The 13,307-nt window shown below is 41.7% G+C and overlaps 1 pseudogene; it reads right to left on the bottom strand.

Annotated features, from left to right (window-relative positions):
- Window positions 1–9,265: 9,265 nt before the first annotated feature.
- On the bottom strand, window positions 9,266–12,074 carry LOC147975695 (uncharacterized; annotated as a pseudogene).
- Between the last annotated feature and the right edge of the window lie 1,233 nt (window positions 12,075–13,307).

Here is a 13,307-nt window from a genome sequence, read left to right as displayed (position 1 = left end):
CGATCCGGATACGGCCGAAATCTCGCCGGAGTTGACTGGGGAGGTGGCCGAAGATGGTGGTGGTGACGGGCGGCGACGGAGGTGGCGCAGAGGCGGAAGTGGGCCCGCTCGCCGGCGACATGACGACGGCCGGAGCGGGCATCGGCGGCAAAGGGTGGCGGGGTCGAGTTCGCCGGCGATGGCGAGGCAGCGCGGTGGAGGTGATGGCCGGGCGGCGCTAGCGGAGCAACGGTGGCAGAGGCGAGCGCGCGGCGCGGTGGTAGTGTTGACGAGTTCCGGCGACAAGGCGGCGGGGTCGCGGCCTCCGGCGAGGTCCGGGTGGCCGGCGGGAGGCGAGGAGGCGGCGGCAATGCTGCGGGCCGCGACGGGTGAGCGCGGGCCGGATCTGGGCCCCGTGGGCCGCGTAGTGGTGGGAGGTGGCGCGGACAGGTGGCGCGCCGTGAGTGGAGGAGGGAGGCGGCGCGCTGACGTGGTGGCCCCTGGTTGGCCGGAGTGAGGTGGCCGGCTGGACATGTCCGGCGGCGCGGTGGAGAAGGGCTAGGATTTGTACTGCACGAAATTTCGGGGAGGCACACATATTTATAGGTAGAGGGAGCTAGGAGAGTCCAAATGAGGTGCGGTTTTCGGCCACGCCATCGTGATTGAACGACCGAGAGCATGGAGGGGTTTGGATGGACTATTGAGACACTTTGGAGGGGTGTTGGGATGCAACACACATGAAGCATTTACGGTTCCCCGGTTAACCGTTGGAGTATCGAATGAACTCCAAATGGCACGAAACTTGACAGGCGGTCTACCGGTAGTGTACCAAGGCCGCTTGGAAAATCTTGGTCCATTCCGAGAACGTTTAACACCCGCACATGAGAAGAGACAAAAGGGGACGCCGGAGGAGCTAGGAGCGCCGGATTGCAAAACGGACAAGGGGGAAAAAGCTCAGATGCATGAGACGAACATGTATGCAAATGCGATGCACATGATGACATGATATGAAATGCATGACACGCAAGCAAATGACAAGGCAACAACAGCGAATAACTGGAAGACACCTGGCGCAATGTTCTCGGGGCCTTACAACAGATTACCGTACCACTTTGGTGCGGATCTCACTGTGGTTGACCTACGAGGTTCGGTAGTAACTTGATCTGAAACTTGATGATCATCATCATTAGTTTCCTCACTAATTGGTGTAGGTGTCACAGGAAACGGTTTCTGTGATGAACTACTTTCCAATAAGGGAGCAGGTATAGTTACCTCATTAAGTTCTACTTTCCTCCCACTCACTTATTTTGAGAGAAACTCCTTCTCTAGAAAGGATCCAAATTGAGCAACAAAAGTCTTGCCTTCAGATCTATGATAGAAGGTGTACCCAACAGTTTCCTTTGGGTATCCTATGAAGACGCATTTCTCCAATTTGGGTTCGAGCTTATGAGGTTGAAGCTTTTTCACATAAGCATCACAGCCCCAAACTTTAAGAAACAACAACTCTGGTTTCTTGCCAAACCACATTTCATAAGGTGTCGTCTCAACGGATTTCGATGGTGCCCTATTTAACGTGAATGCAGTAGTCTCTAAAGCATATCCCCGAAATGATAGCGGTACATCAGTAAGAGACATCATAGATCGCACCATATCTAGTAAAGTACAATTACGACGTTCGGAGACACCATTACGCTGTGGTGTTCCGGGTGGCATTAGTTGCGAAACTATTCTGCATTGTTTCAAATGTAGACCAAACTCGTAACTCAAACATTCTCCTCCACGATCAGATCGTAGAAACTTTATTTTCTTGTTAGGATGATTTTCCACTTCACTCTGAAATTCTTTGAACTTTTCAAATGTTTCAGACTTATGTTTCATTAAGTAGATATACCCATATCTGCTCAAATCATCTATGAAGGTGAGAAAATAACGATACCCGCCGCGAGCCTCAACATTCACCGGACCACATACATCAGTATGTATGATCTCCAACAAATCTGTTGCTCTCTCCATTGTACCAGAGAACGGCGTTTTAGCCATCTTGCCCATGAGGCATGGCTCGCAAGTACCAAGTGATTCATAATCAAGTGATTCCAAAAGTCCATCAGTATGGAGTTTCTTCATGCACTTTACACCAATATGACCTAAACGGCAGTGCCACAAATAAGTTGCACTATCACTATCAACTCTGCATCTTTTGGCTTCAATATTATGAATATGTGTATTGATAACCCACAAGTATAGGGGATCACGACAGTTTTCGAGGGTAGAGTATTCAACCCAAATTTATTGATTCGACACAAGGGGAGCCAAAGAATATTCTCAAGTATTAGCAGCTGAGTTGTCAATTCAACCACACCTGGAAACTTAATATCTGCAGCAAAGTGTTTAGTAGCAAAGTAATATGATAGTAGTGGTAACGATAGAAAAAGTAACAGTAGCAGAAGTAATGTTTTTGGTATTTTGTAGTCATGATAGCAATAGCAACGGAAAAGTAAATAAGAGAAGAACAATATATGGAAAGCTCGTAGGCAATGGATCGGTGATCGAGAATTATGCCGGATGCGGTTCATCATGTAACAGTCATAACCTAGGGTGACAGAGAACTAGCTCCAATTCATCAATGTAATGTAGGCATGTATTCTGAATATAGGCATACGTGCTTACGGAAAAGAACTTGCATGAAATCCTTTGTCCTAGCCTCCCGTGGCAGCCGGGTCCTAATGGAAACTAAGGGATATTAATGCCTCCTTTTAATAGAGTACCAGACCAAAGCATTAACACATAGTGAATACATGAACTCCTCAAACTACAGTCATCACCGGTAAGTATCCCGATTATTGTCACTTCGGGGTTAACGGATCAAAACACATACTAGGTGACTATAGACTTGCAAGATAGAATCATGAACTCTCATATATTGTAGAAAACATAATAGGTTCAGATCTGAAATCATGTCACTCGGGCCCTAGTGACAAGCATTAAGGATAGCAAAGACATAGCAACATCAATCTCAGAACATAGTGGATACTAGGGATCAAACCCTAACAAAACTAACTCGATTACATGATAAATCTCCTCCAACCCATCACCGTCCAGCAAGCCTACGATGGAATTACTCACGCACGGCGGTGAGCATAATGAAATTGGTGATGGAGGATGGTTGATCATGACGACGGGGATGGATTCCCCTATCCGGAGCCCCGAACGGACTCCAGATCAGCCCTCCCAAGATGTTTTAGGGCTTGGTGGCGGCTCCGTATCGTAAAACACAATGAATCCTTCTCTCTTATTTTTTTCTCCCCGAAAGGAAATATATAGAGTTGCAGTTGAGGTCGGAGGAGCTCCAGGGGGCCCACGAGGTAGGGGGGCACGCCCTTGGGGGGCAGGCGCGCCCCCACCCTCGTGGCTAGGGTGTGGGCCCCCTGGTCTTCCTCTTTTGCAAGGATTTTTTATTATTTCCAAATAGACGTTCTGTGAATTTTCAGGTCATTCCGAGAACTTTTGTTTCTGCACATAAATAACACCATGTCAATTCTGCTGAAAACAACGTCAATCCGGGTTAGTTCCATTCAAATCATGCAAGTTAGAGTCCAAAACATGGGCAAAAGTGTTTGTAAAAGTAGATACGACTGAGACGTATCAACTCCCCCAAGCTTAAACCTTTGCTTGTCCTCAAGCAATTCAGTTGATAAACTAAAAGTAATAAAGAAAAACTTTTACAAACTCTGTTTGCTCTTGCTGTTGTAAATATGTAAAGCCAGCATTCAAGTTTTCAACAAAGATTATGAACTAACCATATTGACAATAACGCATAGGTCTCATGTTTACTCATATCAATGGCATAATCAACTAGCGAGCAATAATAATAAATCTCGGATGACAACACTTTCTCAAAACAATCATAATTTGATATAATAAGATGGTATCTCGCTAGCCCTTCCTGAGACCGCAAAACATAAATGCAGAGCACCTTTAAAGATCAAGGACTGACTAGACATTGTAATTCATGGTAAAAGAGATCCAGTCAAGTCATACTCAATGTAAACTAATAGTAATGAATGCAAATGATAGTGGTGCTCTCCAACTGGTGCTTTTTAATAAGAGGATGATGACTCAACATTAAAGTAAATAGATAGGACCTTCGTAGAGGCAAGCAAGGATTTGTAGAGGTGCCAGAGCTCGGTTTTGAAATAGCGATGAATAATATTTTGAGCGATATACTTTCATTGTCAACATAACAACCAAGAGATGGCGATATCTTCCATGCTACACACATTATAGGCGGTTCCCAAACAGAATGGTAAAGTTTATACTGCCCTCCACCAACAAGCATCAATCCATGGCTTGCTCGAAACAACGAGTGCCTCCAACTAACAAGAGTCCCAGGGGGAGTTTTGTTTGCAATTATTTTGATTTAGTTTGCATAAAGCATGGGACTGGGCATCCCGGTGACCAGCCACTTTCTCATGAGTGAGGAGCGGAGTCCACTCCTCTTGAGAATAACCCGCCTAACATGGAAGATATGGGCAGCCATAGTTGATACATAAGCTATTCGAGCATACAAAACAAGATATTTATTTGAAGGTTTAGAGTTTGGCACATACAAATTTACTTGGAACGGCAGGTAGATACTGCATATAGGAAGGTATAATGGACTCATTATTATGAACAAACATTTTAATAGCATGTTGGCACGCAAGGTAAACCATTATAACTCATAGCTAATCAAGCATGGCACAAGAAACTATGATCTCTAGTTATCATTGCAAACATGTTTATTCATAATAGGCTGAATCAGGAATGATGAACTAATCATATTTACAAAAAAAAAAGAGGTTGAGTTCATACCTGCTTTTCTCATCTCAGTCAGTCCATCATATATCATCGTAATTGCCTTTCACTTGAACGACCGAATAGTGTGAATAATAATAATAGTGCACGTGCATTGGACTAAGCTGGAATCTGCAAGCATTCAATAAATAGGAGAAGACAAGGCAATATGGGCTCTTTTGTGAGATCAACAATAATGCATATAAGAGCCACTTCAAAAATTAAAATATGGTCTTCTCCTATCGACCCCCAAAGAAAAGAAAAGAAATAAAACTATTTACATAGGAAAGCTCCCAACAAGCAAAAGAAGAACAGGAAATCTTTTTGGGTTTTCTTTTTAATTATTACTACAAGCATGGAAATTAAAACTCGCTAAAAAGCTACAACTAATTTTTTTGGTTTTTCTTAAGGTTTATTAAACACATAAGAAGAAAGCTTAAAAAGGAAATAACTAGCATGGATGATACAATGAAAAAGTATGAGCACCGACATCTAGCAATGAGTGTGTGAACATGAATGTAATGTCGGTGAGAAATACGTACTCCCCCAAGCTTAGGCTTTTGGCCGAAGTTGGTCTATGGCCACGGTTGGCCTGGCGGATATCCATAATAATAGTTGGGGTCGTACTGCGATGAAGAAGACTCTGATTGGCACTGGTTGGCAATCATCTCCGGATCCCAATGGTAATTAGACTGTCGTGGAGGATCAACTTGTGGTTCCGACTCTGGCTCTGTAGCTGATGTAGGGTTCCGGTAGGCGTGAATAGCCTCTAACGGAACAAGGTACTTTTTGTTCGCGTTGGTCGTGGAGGAAGGCGGTGAGGCCTCCGCTGTGCAAGGCAGATTATATTTGGGCCTCTCTGCTTTTTCATTTTGCTTTTCCTTCGAGCTTCGGCACGATGAGCCCCTAAAAAATCTCTTCATTATTTTCTAAAAAATTCTGAAAATTTTAGTAACTTCAAATAAAAGTGAGCCAAGCTCAACAAAATTGATAGCAACTACTCCTAGAAGTGCCTAGAGCCTATATCATGCATCAAAACTACTTGGAACCATATAAATTTGACATGCAAGCTCAAGAACATGGTCACCTAGACAACAAAAAATTGCAATGAATAAAGCACTAGAGCAAAAACTAATTGGACCAATGGAGGAGTCAGATACCAAGGAACAATCCGCCCAAGCAGTTTTGTGAGAGGTGCTTTGAGCAAGGAGATCGAAAATGGCAGCAAAATGAGCTTGGACTCGGGTTTGAACTTGATAATCGTGCTTGTGGGAGGACGAAGGAGTGTGTGGGTGCAGGAATAAGTGGAGGAGGGCCACCGTGGGCCCACGAGGCAGGGGGCGCGCCCTGGACCCTCGTGGCCAAGTGCTTGATCCCCCTGCTGTGTTTTCAGTGCCAGATATTCTCAAATATTCCAGAAAAAATCATATTTAAATTTCAGGGCATTTGGAGAACTTTTATTTTTGGGGTATTTTTATATTGCATGGATAAATCAGATAACAGACGGAAAATACTTATTTTTATTTTATTTAATATAAATAACAAAAAGTAAAAGGAGGGTACAGAAGGTTGTGCCTTCTAGTTTCATCCATCTCATGCTCATCAAAAGGAATCCATTAACAAGGTTGATCAGGTCTTGTTAACGAACTCATTCTGAATAACATGGAACCGGAGAAATTTCGAATAACACTATGTTGCCTCAACGGGGATATGCACATCCCCAATAATAAGAATATCATATTTCTTCTTGACAGTAGGAAGAGGAAATTCAAAACCTAGAAAAGTAATCGATGGAATTTTTCCAATAGAATTGATATTGTGGACTTGAGGTTGTTTCCTCGGAAAGTGTATCGTATGCTCATTACCATTAACATGAAAAGTGACATTGCCTTTAGTGCAATCAATAACAGCCCCTGCAGTATTCAAAAAGGGTCTTCCAGGAATAATAGACATACTATCGTTCTCGGGAATATCAAGAATAACAAAGTCCGTTAAAATAGTAACGTTTGCAACTACAACAGGCACATCCTCACAAATACCGACAGGTATAGCAGTTGATTTATTAGCCATTTGCAAAGATATTTTAGTACGTGTCAACTTATTCAGATCAAGTCTATGATATAAAGAGAGAGGCACAACACTAACACCGGCTCCAAGATCACATAAAGCAGTTTTAACATAGTTCCTTTTTATGGAGCATGGTATAGTGGGTACTCCTGGATCTCCAAGTTTCTTTGATATTCCACCTTTAAAACTGTAATTAGCAAGAATGGTGGAAATTTCAGCTTCTAGTATCTTTCTTTTATTAGTAACAATTTCTTTCATGTACTTAGCATAAAGATTCATTTGAAGCATATCAGTTAATCGCATACGCAAAAACATAGGTCTAATCATTTCAGCAAAGTGCTCAAAATCCTCATCATCCTTTTTCTTGGATGGTTTGGAAGGAAAAGGCACGGGTTTCTAAACCCAAGGCTCTCTTTCCTTACCGTGTTTCCTAGCAACAAAGTCTTTCTTATCATAACATTGATTCTTTGATTGTGGGTTATCAAGATCAACAACAGGTTCAATTTCTATATCATTATCATTGCTAGGTTGAGCATCAACATGAACATTATCATTAACATTATCACTAGTTTCAGGTTCATTACCAGATTGTGTTTCAGCATCAGAAATAGAAATATCATTTGGATTCTCAGGTGTTTCAGCAATAGGTTCACTAGAAGCATGCAATGTCCTATCAATTTTCTTTTTCTTCCTTTTAGAAGAACTAGGTGCATCTATATTATTTCTCGAAGAATCTTGCTCAATTCTCTTAGGATGGGCTTCAGGATACAAAGGTTCTCGAGTCATTCTACCAGTTCCAGTAGCCACTCTAATAGCATAATTATTATTCTTACTATTCAATTCATTGAGCAAATCATTTTGAGCTTTAAGTACTTGTTCTACTTGAGTGGTAACCATAGAAGCATGTTTGCTAATAAGTTTAAGTTCACCTTTGACATTAGCCATATAATCACCCAAGTGTTCAAGCATATTTGAACTGTGTTTTAATTCTCTACCAAAATAAGCATTGAAGTCGTCTTGCTTAACCATAAATTTATCAAACTCATCTAAGCATGGGCTAGCAAACTTAGTAAATGGGATTTCAGCTTTATCATATCTATAGAGAGAATTTACCTTTACTACCTGTGTCGGGTTATCAAGACCATGAATTTCTTCAATAGGTAAGGGATTAAGATCATATATTTCTTCAACAGGAAGTAAATTAAGACCATGTATTTCTTCAATAGGAGGTAAATTCTTAATATCTTCAGCTTTAATACCCTTTTCTTTCATAGATTTCTTTGCCTCTTGCATATCTTCAGGACTGAGAAATAGAATACCCCTTTTCTTCGAAGTTGGTTTAGGAATAGGCTCAGGAGCTGGCTCAGGAAGTGTCCAATTATTTTCACTTGTCAACATATTATTCAATGGAATTTCAGCTTCATTCGGTGTTCTTTCCCTAAAAACAGATCCAGCACAACTATCCAGGTAATCTCTGGAAGCATCGGTTAGTCCATTATAAAAGATATCAAGTATTTAATTTTTCTTAAGAGGATGAACAGGCAAAGAATTAAGTAACTTGAGAAGCCTCTCACAAGCTTGTGGTAGACTCTCTTCTTCAATTTGCACAAAATTATATATATCCCTCAAAGCAGCTTGTTTCTTATGAGTAGGGAAATATTTAACAGAGAAGTAATAAATCATATCCTGGGGACTACGCACACAACCAGGATCGAGAGAATTAAACCATATCCTAGCATCACCCTTTAATGAGAACGGAAATATTTTAACGATATAAAAGTAACGAGTTCTCTCATCATTAGTGAACAGGGTGGCTATATCATTTAATTTAGTAAGATGTGCCACAACAGTTTCAGATTCATAGCCATGAAAAGGATCAGATTCAACCAAAGTAATTATATCAGGATCAACAGAGAATTCGTAATCCTTATTAGTAACACAGATAGGTGAAGTAGCAAAAGCAGGGTCAGGTTTCATTCTAGCATTAAGAGATTGTTGCTTCCATTTAGCTAATAACCGCTTGAGCTCGTATCTATGTTTGCAAGCTAAAATAGCTAGAGCAACTTCCTTTTCAAAAACACAACCCTCAGGAATAACAGGCGATTCATATTGATTAGGGGGAGAGTCTTCATCATCACTTTCGTCAATATTATCAGTTTCAATAATTTCATTCTCTCTAACCCTAGCAAGTTGTTCATCAAGAAATTCACCAAGTGGCACAGTAGTATCAAGCATAGAAGTAGTTTCATCATAAGTATCATGCATAGCAGAAGTGGCATCATCAATAACATGTGACATATCAGAACGAATAGCAGAAGTAGGTTTAGGTGTCGCAAGCTTACTCAAAATAGAAGGTGATTCAAGTGCAGAACTAGATGGCAGTTCCTTACCTCCCCTCATAGTTGAGGCATAAATCTTGGTCTTTGGATCTCTCAAGTTCTGCATAATGATAAGCGGATATAAATCCCAAGTGACACAAAGAATAGAGCTATGCTCCCTGGCAACGGCGCCAGAAAATAGTCTTGATAACCCACAAGTATAGGGGATCGCAACAGTTTTCGAGGGTAGAGTATTCAACCCAAATTTATTATTCGACACAAGGGGAGCCAAAGAATATTCTCAAGTATTAGCAGCTGAGTTTTCAATTCAACCACACCTAGAAACTTAGTATCTGCAGCAAAGTGTTTAGTAGCAAAGTAATATGATAGTAGTGGTAACGATAGCAAAAGTAATGGTAGCAAAAGTAATGTTTTTGGTATTTTTTAGTGATGATAGCAATAGCAACGTAAAAGTAAATAAGCGAAGAACAATATATGGAAAGCTCGTAGGCAATGGATCGATGATAAGAATTATGCCAGATGCGGTTCATCATGTAACTGTCATAACCTAGGGTGACACAGAACTAGCTCCAATTCATCAATGTAATGTAGGCATGTATTCCGAATATAGTCATACGTGCTTATGGAAAAGAACTTGCAGGACATCTTTTATCCTACCCTCCCGTGGCAGCGGGGTCCTAATGGAAACTAAGGGATATTAAGGCCTCCTTTTAATAGAGTGCCGGACCAAAGCATTAACACATAGTGAATACATGAACTCCTCAAACTACGGTCATCACCGATAAGTACCCCGATTATTGTCACTTCGGGGTTAACGGATCATAACACATACTAGGTGACTATAGACTTGCAAGATAAGATCAAGAACTCTCATATATTTAAGAAAACATAATAGGATTCAGATCTGAAATCTTGGCAATCGGGCCCTAGTGACAAGCATTAAGCATAGCAAAGTCATAGCAACATCAATCTCAGAACATAGTGGATACTAGGGATCAAACCCTAAAAAAACTAACTCGATTACATGATAAATCTCATCCAACCCATCACCGTCCAGCAAGCCTACGATGGAATTACTCTCGCACGGCGGTGAGCATCATGAAATTGGTGATAGAGGATGGTTGATGATGACGACAGGGACGGATTCCCCTCTCCAGAGCCCCGAACGGACTCCAGATCAGCCCTCCCAAGAGGTTTTAGGGCTTGGCAGCGGCTCCGTATCGTAAAATGCGATGAATCCTTCTATCTTATTTGTTTCTCCCCGAAAGCAAATATATAGAGTTGGAGTTGAGGTCGGAGGAGCTCCAGTGGGCCCACGAGGTAGGGGGCACGCCCTGGGGGCAGGCGCGCCCCACCCTCGTGGCTAGGGTGTGGCCCCCCTAGTCTTCATCTTTTGCAAGGATTTTTAATTATTTCCAAATAGACGTTCCGTGAAGTTTCAGGTCATTCCGATAACTTTTGTTTCTGCACATAAAATACACCATGGCAATTCTGCTGAAAACAACGTTAGTTCGGGTTAGTTCCATTCAAATCATGCAAGTTAGAGTCCAAAACAAGGGCAAAAGTGTTTGTAAAAGTAGATACGACAGAGACGTATCATGTATCACTACTATCAAGATTCAACAAAAATAGACCACTCTTTAATGGTGCATGACCATAAAAGATATCACTCATATAAATAGAACAACCATTATTCTCTGATTTAAATGAATAACCGTCTCGCATCAAACAAGGTCCATATATAATGTTCATGCTCAACGCTGGCACCAAATAACAATTATTTAGGTCTAAAACTAATCCCGAAGGTAGATGTAGAGGTAGCGTGCCGACTGCGATCACTTCGACTTTGGAACCATTTCCCACGCGCATCATCACCTCGTTCTTAGCCAATCTTTGCTTAATCCGTAGTCCCTGTTTCGAGTTGCAAATATTAACAACAGAACCAGTATCAAATACCCAGGTACTACTGCGAGCATTAGTAAGGTACACATCAATAACATGTATATCACATATACATGTGTTCACCTTGCCATCCTTCTTATCCGCCAAATACTTGGGGCAGTTCCGCTTCCAGTGACCAGTCTGCTTGCAGTAGAGGCACTCAGTCCCAGGCTTAGGTCCAGACTTGGGTTTCTTCTCTTGAGCAGCAACTTGTTTGTTATTCTTTTTGAAGTTCCCCTTCTTCTCCCCATTGCCCTTTTTCTTGAAACTGGTGGTCTTGTTGACCATCAACACTTGATGCTCCTTTTTGATTTGTACCTCCGCAGCCTCTAGCATTGCGAAGAGCTCGGGAATTGTCTTATTCATCCCTTGCATATTATAGTTCATCACGAAGCTCTTGTAGCTTGGTGGCAGTGATTGACGAATTCTATCAATGACACTATCATCCGGAAGATTAACTCGCAGTTGAATTAAGTGATTGTTATACCCAGACATTCTGAGTATATGTTCACTGACAGAACTATTCTCCTCCATCTTGTAGCTATAGAACTTATTGGAGACTTCATATCTCTCAATCCGGGCTTTTGCTTGAAATATTAACTTCAACTCCTAGAACATCTCATATGCTCCATGACGTTCAAAACGTCATTGAAGTCCCGGTTCTAAGCCGTAAAGCATGGCACACTGAACTATCGAGTAGTCATCAACTTTGCTCTCCCAAACGTTCATAACATATGGTGTTGCTCCTGAAGCAGGTCTGGCACCTAGCGGTTCTTCCAGGACGTAATTCTTCTGTGCAACAATGAGGATAATCCTCAAGTTACGGACCCAGTCCGTGTAATTTCTACCATCATGTTTCAACTTTGCTTTCTCAAGGAACGCATTAAAATTCAACGGTACAACAGCACATGTCATCTATCTACAACAACATAGACAAGCAATGTACGATCAGGTACTAAGTTCGTGATAAATTTAAGTTCAATTAATCATATTACTTAAGAACTCCCACTTAGATAGATATCCCTCTAATCATCTAAGTGATTACGTGATCCAAATCAACTAAACCATGTCCGATCATCACGTGAGATGGAGTAGTTTCAATGGTGAACATCATTATGTTGATCATATCTACTATATGATTCCCGCTCGACCTTTCGGTCTCAGTGTTCCAAGGCCATATCTGCATATGCTAGGATCGTCGAGTTTAACCTGAGTATTCTGCGTGTGCAACTATTTTGTACCCGTTGTATGTGAACGTAGAGCTTATCACACCCGATCATCACGTGATGCCTCAGCACGAAGAACTTTCACAATGGTGCATACTCAGGGAGAACACTTATATCTTGAAATTTAGTGAGAGATCATCTTATAATGCTACCATCGATCTAAGCAAAATAAGATGCATAAAAGATAAACATCACATGCAATCAATATAAGTGATATGATATGGCCATCATCATCTTGTGCTTGTGATCGCCATCTCCGAAGCACCGTCATGATCACCATCGTCACCGGTGCGACACCTTGATCTCCATCGTAGCATCATTGTCATCTCGCCAACTATTGCTTCTACGATTATCGCTACCGCTTAGTGATATAGTAAAGCAATTACAGGGCGATTGCATTGCATACAATAAAGTGACAACCATATGGCTCCTACCAGTTGCCGATAACTTGGTTACAAAACATGATCATCTCATACAATAAAATATAGCATCATGCCTTCACCATATCACATCACAACATGCCCTGCAAAAACAAGTTAGACGTCCTCTACTTTGTTGTTGCAAGTTTTACCTGGCTGCTACGGGCTGAGTAAGAACCGTTCTTACCTACACATTAAAAACCACAATGATAGTTCATCAAGTTAGTGCTATCTTAACCTTCTCAAGGACCGGGCGTAGCCACACTCGGTTCAACTAAAGTTGGAGAAACTGACACCCGCCGGCCACTTATGTGCAAAGCACATCGGTAGAACCAGTCCCACGTAAGCGTACGCATAATGTCAGTCCAGGCCGCTTCATCCAACAATACCGCAGAACCAAAGTATGACATGCTGGTAAGCAGTATGACTTGTATCGCCCACAACTCACTTGTGTTCTACTCGTGCATATAACATCCACGCATAAAACCTGGCTCGGATGCCAC

Source organism: Triticum urartu, chromosome 4A, assembly GCF_056163025.1.
Source record: "Triticum urartu cultivar PI428250 chromosome 4A, HENAU_Tu73, whole genome shotgun sequence".
NCBI lineage: Eukaryota > Viridiplantae > Streptophyta > Magnoliopsida > Poales > Poaceae > Triticum > Triticum urartu.
The sequence above is the reverse complement of the archived record's forward strand: the minus strand, read 5'-3'. Positions and strand labels throughout refer to the sequence as shown.